Source organism: Salminus brasiliensis, chromosome 22, assembly GCF_030463535.1.
Source record: "Salminus brasiliensis chromosome 22, fSalBra1.hap2, whole genome shotgun sequence".
Lineage (NCBI taxonomy): Eukaryota > Metazoa > Chordata > Actinopteri > Characiformes > Bryconidae > Salminus > Salminus brasiliensis.
Window position 1 is genome coordinate 22,177,751 of NC_132899.1, and position 7,908 is coordinate 22,185,658.

A 7,908-nucleotide genomic window follows, 5' to 3' on the forward strand; every position below is an offset into this window, starting at 1 on the left:
TTAACTGGTAGAGTAGAGAGAAGTGCATGTAGTACATGTAGCACTTCCGTTGTTTAAGAAATATATATTTTTTAATCCCTCACTTTCTCCCCGAATAGCTCCATCTGTTTCTTTTCTTCTCTCACCTTCTCTCCTCCATCTCTACCACCTGCCTTCCCAGTTCCACCTCACATTTCTACCTTCCCCACTCTCAGTTTCACCTTCTTCACCTCCCATCTCCCAGATTCATCACATCCTCTTTGGCTGTGTCCAGAAACTTTTGCTACTCCTCCTCCGCTTCTCTCCTACCTTGAAAGTAGGAGGAGGAATCGAGGAGAGGAGAGGAGCAGAAGGAATGGAGAGAAGGAGCAGTAATTGGGGAAATGGTATAGCTGATCCCTTTTAGACATGATGGTGACTAATGATGAACTGAGCCAATCACAACTCTCGCTTTCAGTTTTCATTGTTAGAAATAGGGCCATTATTAAAGTTTTACTGAACATGCAGAACTTGTGGTTGTGTTAACTGCATAAATAACATTTGTGCTCAGTTCCAATATATAAGCCATGTGGCAAACAAGCAGGGAAGCGTGTTAGTTTATATAAACTCTACATTCATATTATAGCTTTACTGCTTATTGTATTAGTTAAGCAACCTAGTTAATATATATATGTTTATGACTTGTGCTATGACATTTGTGTGTTGCTTTATCCATTTCCCTGTGGTCTCTGGGCATGCACACTGTGATGTCACTCTAAAATCTAGATTAAAAGACTTCCTGGGTAGGATTCTCTCATGTATCCTCTGCTGAAAGCTGCTTAGAGGGAAATTTTAAGGGGCTTCTTTCGTCCCCTCCGGTATTTGGACAAGCGGCAAGATAGCAGCACAAAATCAGTTTCCAGTAACGGCGGAGATGAGGAGGATTGGTAAGAAAAAGCATTAACTTTTGGGGTTTCTAAACACAGCCTTTGTCTTCCAGTTTCACTTTCCAATTCTACATCCTCTCCTGCTCACCTTCTACCTCTGTCTAGTAGCTCTACCTTCCCCCCCTCCTCCTCCCAGCTATTCTTCCGACCTCTATGCCACAAAGCACCACCTCCCCCACCTTCTCCCATCTCCTAGCTGTTGCTGTAATTATTAAATATGCTAGTATGCGGCTGTAGGTGATTTCATGTACTATTGGGAAAGTGATTAGGAAAACGTAAAGAGGGGGAAGGAAATGTATGGAGCAGTTTAATTTAGTTAAACACAATTAAAAATTAAAAATTATAATAAAAAATAACATACAGTGTGGGATGGAAAACCCATAAGGACTTAAATTTAGCCTCCATCTGAATAATATTACAATTTCACAATATTTTACAATACTGAATAAAACAAAAAATATAATTCCACAGATAATGCATCAAAAAACCTAAATAATATCACACAAATAATAATATACAATAACAAAACACGGCACCCAAACTGCAGCACAGCAACCACTGTGACCAACATCAACAATCCTAGAGAAGGAACAGAGCAAACACAGGGGTATAATAGCGCAAGACACCAACAGGAACACCTGGGTAGAATAAGGAGAGGGCAGGGCTACAAATAAGACACATGTGAGAGCACTAATGACTAGGCAGGGCTGGGGTGGAGACAAAAACACAAAACAGAGCCATGTGCTATAGAGGACATTAAGAGACCAAAACACAACACAGACCAGATAGAGAAAATGCAAGGGCAAGACACAGTCATCTTACAATGATCTCCTAAGCAATAATATCACAATAAAAATATTTAAGTGAACATAAATTTAAAGACAAAATATAGGAAAAAAGTTACAATACAAGTGGTCTTTAAGCATCTTTTATAATATTTAGAACAGTTGCTCTATGTGTGCAAGAAACCAGGGGGCCATGGTTTGTGTCAGGCCAGAGAGCAGAAGGAGTAGGCTGAGATGAAGATCAGACAGTGCTCTTCTTCCTCTCTACTGTTCTCTCTGGCTGAATTATTTATCAGGACCAGCACGAGAGTGACTTTTAATGCTCCAATAGTCACATTAAGTCAATTCAATACATTTTATTTATGTTTAGTTTTTACAGCAGATCATTTACTACAGATGGCATATGGACATCTAAGCAAATGTTTGGACACCACTGGCCAAATTATACATTTTTGTCATTTTTGTAATTGAGTAGTATTAAAACAGCCTCTATAGATCAAACATAAAACACATGCAAATTCTAATGCAGTTACTTTTGCCTTTCATGCCCTAAGAATTTAACTAAAACCATCAATGTGGTCTGTGCAAAAGTGTGGACACTGTAAGTTTAAAAAAAGAATCAGCAAATCAGGCCTGAGGCATGTCACCATTAGGAACTGTCGGCTGACCTGATCTGAACATGAAATGAACCAGTGGCCACAAGACAGGGAAAGGGGAAAGGAAGGTAGCCAAGTGTTTTCAGCTCCCTGTTTCTACAGTGTATGTTATTGCTTGGAGGTCAGGGGAACTGTGGAGGGCAAGATGAGATCTGGAAGGCCAACAAATCTCTACCTCTACCAGGAGTTAAGATCCTTTGCGAAACCTTGTATGTGCATTTCCCTTAACAATTCACAATAGTTCCCTTAACAATAGTTCCATTTTCATACCCAGGTTTTTGGAATTTGTATAAGATAAACTTTATATAGAAAACACTTGTCTTTGGCTTTCACTTATTTATTTCTAATACCCTACATAAAACACCTAAATGCCCATTAAAACTATAGAAAATATTCAGTAGCGCATTTTAGCCATCAAGCAGTAGGAACAAAATCCCATGAGTGAGAGAAAAGTATTCTTACACCAAAAGCACTAACTACAACACTCTAGCTGTTTAATGCCTGAATAGTTTATGAGATTTGTATAATATAAATGCTCTAGTTGCCTCTTGGGGCCTTAAAGCGCTGACTGAAAGGAAATTTTAGAGCCTGCGCTTTTCTGAGCACAATGCTACTAAAAAATCTCACTGAGCTGTTTATCTGGCCTTTCAATCACTTTATCTGAAATCCTTACTGTTCTAGACATGTCATTCTTGGGGTTTTTTTCGCACCGTCAAACAATGCTGTCATGTTTGCTGTGTTTTCTGGTCCTTCCTGTTTTTGACATATCTTGTCTGTTACTCATTATTGGATGCATGCCTACGCTGGCTCTGACTGTACCTTTATGCACTCCAAAGACTAAATAAAAACACGTAGGAGAACTTATAACTTACATACAGCAACAATGTTTTTACTGTAAAAACGGACGGATGTTTCCACAGCCATTTCAGAGAGTCGTCCCAGCCAACATCTCATGCTGATGTGGGGCTCACTTACATACAACCCAGATGCCAGGGGCCACTGATTAACCCTGGTGGGTATCCATATGTGGGGCCAACATGAAACCCAAGGACAAAACATGCTGGTTCCCAGTTAGGCTACCCATACAGACCCCACATGGACACATTAGCAAGGATATGTGATGCAAGAGTGTAAAAGACTGTACACCAAACACATTGCAGTGAGAACAGCTATTAACATCATGCTCAAGCTCATTCTACACTTTATAGATTTATTTTATTCCACTCAATTCAGAAAAGCCTAATGATTGTATATTATTTTAGTTACTTTTTATTCAATAATATGATCATGCTTGTTTTAAACTGTGGAAAATAACAAGTCTTATTTTAAAGGTAAATAGAAAATGATTCGTTTTCCCCCTGTATCTTGAATCTAGGCAGATACAGCTGAACACCCTATAAAAAGGCTAGGCTGGCGGGTTTAAGGTGTTATTACAAATTTCGTGTGCCCTTATGTAAAGGGCAAAGCTCCTGTAAAACCCCTGTTTCCAATCTCTGTCTTCTAACCGGAAACACTTTTTGTCAAATAGTCATTAACAGAGAGGTTCACTTACTTTTTCTAGCCTGCACTGAGAATGTTTACTAATTGTCCTAGAACTATTTGTGTGTTAAGATGAATTTGATTGTGTTTGTCTATAATTAGGACTTAGATCATGATCAGAACTTATTAGTAGTAGTAGTAGTATTATAATTATTTATAAAAGCAATAAAACCAGGGTTCACTTTTTCTTGCACTGAATGGTATTGGAGGTATCTTTTGTATTAGTCTATTCTAACTAGCTGAGGTTTTCTTGGGTAAATAGCAAAGCACTTTGTAAGTCGCTCTGGATAAGAGCGTCTGCTAAATGCCATAAATGTAAATGTAAATGTAAATGAATGTGACTTTATTTAAAAAAAAACCCATCAAATCTGATCTGACCGGTCAAACCAAGACTAGAGACTATAGATAAATGTGGCTTAAATCCAACTGGAGAATGTCAGAGCTGGCTGGCTAGAACTGGTGTGATATAGCCGAGCAGCTAACTGAAGTGAATTAAAAAGGGGCGTGGGGGGCAGACCTCTTCAGCTCACTATCATTCACCCATAAGGAAGATTAAGCGGAGGCACTTCACTCTGCATTATCCAGAAGAAAGATCACTGAGATAAACCAGCCAAGTCAGTCAAAGATCTGTTGTTCTGCTGATTGTGTCAGACACGATGTTGCGATAAAGAACATGGTCATATCTCTCTGTGTGTGTGTGTGTGTGTGTGTTTGTGTGTGTCCACATGTTTGCTCATGTGCTCATGTGTCCATGCTTGTGGTTCCAATTCAGCCAGCGCAGCTTACCCGCAGATGGGTCTCATTTCGTCTGTATTCATTATTGCCCAGCTTGAACAGCTCAAACAGCTGCCTGCTCAAACAGGCTCAAAAAGGGCTGTTTGCTTATGTAATGTAAACCAACATTTGCTTTGCTCATTACAGAGCGTTCACACAGACATACACACACAGAGAGTGTGTTCTCAGAAACAAATGCCGAGAGGCATATACCTTTTATATTTGAAGTTAGACATTAGTAAAGATGCAAGAAACATGGCGTCTAGCGTTTGAGTAGCGTTGAACACAATGACACTGGAAGACTTCTTCCTTTCATTCCCGGCGATGAACGCAAAGCACCTCTCTAAAATCTCTTTTTTTAGTAGAGACTAATCAACAAAACATACTGCGCACATACTCCAGTAAAATCTTCTTGGTATAGCAGTCACGTCTAGCCAGAGCATTTGTCAAACTGTCATGCCTGGGGGTCGTTGGATGGTGTTAGCATTTTACCCTGATATGTGGGGCTGCCCACTACGACATTTAGCTTTCTGATATTGAAATTATAAACTTGTAGTGTATTTACAGTTATTTATCAGTGACTACCTGTGTTAGTTAGTTTGCAATGTTAACCTGAACCAGTTCAAGTCAAACAGTTCACTGCACTATACAGATTTACAGTGTATACATACCTGTCGTTTGCCAAAACTTCAACTTTGTCAATCTTTTTTATGTACGTAAGTTTTATGTCATGCCATTTTTGGCATTTTGGCATGTTTTTTTGCCTACAGTGATATAAGGCACAGAGAGGCAAAACATGTGGGGGTAGAGCGATTGGGTACAGGGGCATTGAGGAGATGATGTTGACTAATAGGGCGTTAAGAAAATGGGGTGGATTCATGGGGCGTTGGGTGGAGTAATGGTGTGTTTTGGAAATGCAGGTAAAGCAATGAGGTGTTGGGGAGATGGGGCTGATTAAAGGGGCATTTGGGAGATGGGGCAGAGTAATGGGGCATTGAGGAGATGGGGTGGAGTAATTGGGCATTGAGGAGATAGGGAAGAGTAATGGTGTGTTTTGGAAATGTAGGTGGTGTAATGGGCCATTGAAGAGGTGGGGTGGCGTAATGGGGCATTGAGTTGATGAAGTGGAGTAATTGGGCATTGAGGAGATCGGGTGAAGTAATAGGGCGTTGAGGAGATAGGGGAGAGTAATGGTGTGTTTAGGAAATATAGGTGGAGTAATGGGGCATTAAGGAGATGTGGTGGAGTGGAGTAATGGTGTGGTTTGCAAATGTAGGTGAATTAATGGGTCATTGAGGAAATGGGACGGAGTAATGGGGCACTGAGGAGATGGGGTGGAGTAAAGGACGATTTAGGAGATGAGGATGGAGTAATGGGGCAGATTAGTGGCGCGATGAGGAGACAGGTGGAGTAATGGGGTGTTGAGAAGATGGGGTGGAGTAATGGAGCGATGAGGAGATAGGGTGGATTAATGGGGCACTGAGGAGATAAGGAGGAGTAATTGGGCATTATTTAGATGGGTGGAGTAAAGGAGGGTTTAGGAGATGGGGCGGATTAATGGAACAATAAGGAGACGGGTGGAGTAATGGGGTGTTGAGAAGATGGGGCAGAGTAATGGTGTGTTTTGGAAATGTAGGTGGAGTAATGGGGCATTGAGGAGATAGGGATGGATAGATAGAGAGTCTCATACAGAGTACACAGTATGTATACAGACAAGGATCTTTTTTTTTTCTCAGGTACCTAATACAAATAATTACACATAATGAAATAAATAAGATTGTTATTAATAATAATCGTCATAATAATAATCATCATCAGCAGCATGTTTTACACACGTCACAGTTTTGAATTAAACGTGAAAGAGAGAGAAATTTGACAAATGCTTCTTTAAACTCATACCATGAAATTGCTTGTGGTGAGTAAATGGTGAGAAGTTCAGGTGAGTGGAGGAAGGTGTAGCTGCTGAGAGAAAAGTGTTTACAAAGTGGCAAACTTTTCAAACTAAAAGTACTTGAGAGAGAGAGAAAGAGAGAGAGAGAGAGGGGTTTTTGAGAGATATTGAGTTGCTAACAGCTTATCCGCACGACTGTATGCCAAAGCAGTAGAGCAATAAAGCAAGGCTCAGCTGGATGTAAAAGGTATTTACAAGATGCATGAATGATGTGGTTATCTGGTCACTGAGCATTTGTATGCTGGTCCAAACAGCCTTCCAGGGACGAATGAAGTTAGGGGGGAAAAAATACCATCCTTTTTAAAAATCTGCCGCAGTCAGCTGCCTGCAGCCGTCTGGGGTTCTGCTTTACATTGTCTCTTTAGGACGTTTCATTTGCTGTGTTTTGAAGCCGGTTGCTGCAGCTCTTCAAACAGCCATATGAAAAGCAGGAGGCAGGTGTATAATGAAGCTTTGAATTCATGGCTCATGCCTGCAGGCTGTGGAGGTGTATTCACTGGGTGTGCTCCTTTCCCAGAGATCTGCAGAGGATACCAATGTTTTCTGAGGGGGGTTGAAAAGGCGGAGGATGTGGGCTGAACATCTTCACAGACTCGAGAGCAATTTAATACTCTGTCGCCGTTTAAAATACATGTTCGCTTCAGTTTTCTTGACAAACAATGAAGTTTGATTGTTAAATACATGTTCGATTAATTGGTGCAGCTGGGCATTAATAAACAGAATTCCAGAATTTTTTTTGTTTTATTACAAACAATATCCCAGATAACACATGTGCTAGGTGGGTTCCAGGTGGACACAGGCTCTGAGTGTCTTTGTACATACTTTTTAACTGAGACAGAGCTGACCCTCCTAAATAGACCCATTTGTTACAACCCACCTTAATCTCACATGGGTTCCATCTAGGCCACATATGCAGTGTACAACCCAGGTGAGGCTAATGTTTAACCCCTCCTGGTCCCATCACTGACCCTGGTGGACATCCATATGTGGGGCCAAAATAAAACCAAAGGGCAAAAAATGTTCTGGTTGCCAGTTGCAGGCCCCACATGGATGTGTTAGCTGGTATATTACCTTAAAGCAACATAAATAATAATAATAACTAAACTAATAACTAAATAAAAGTTACAAATCACACAAATAAATTCAAATACATAAAGCAAATCAAGTAAGCAATCACTAGCACTTGCTAATGGCCGCATGGTGGAAATGACTGGAGTCAGATATAGGCCACAAATATTGTGTAAATTTTAAATCCTAAAGATAATTTCCTAAATAAACAAAAACAAAAAATAAACAAA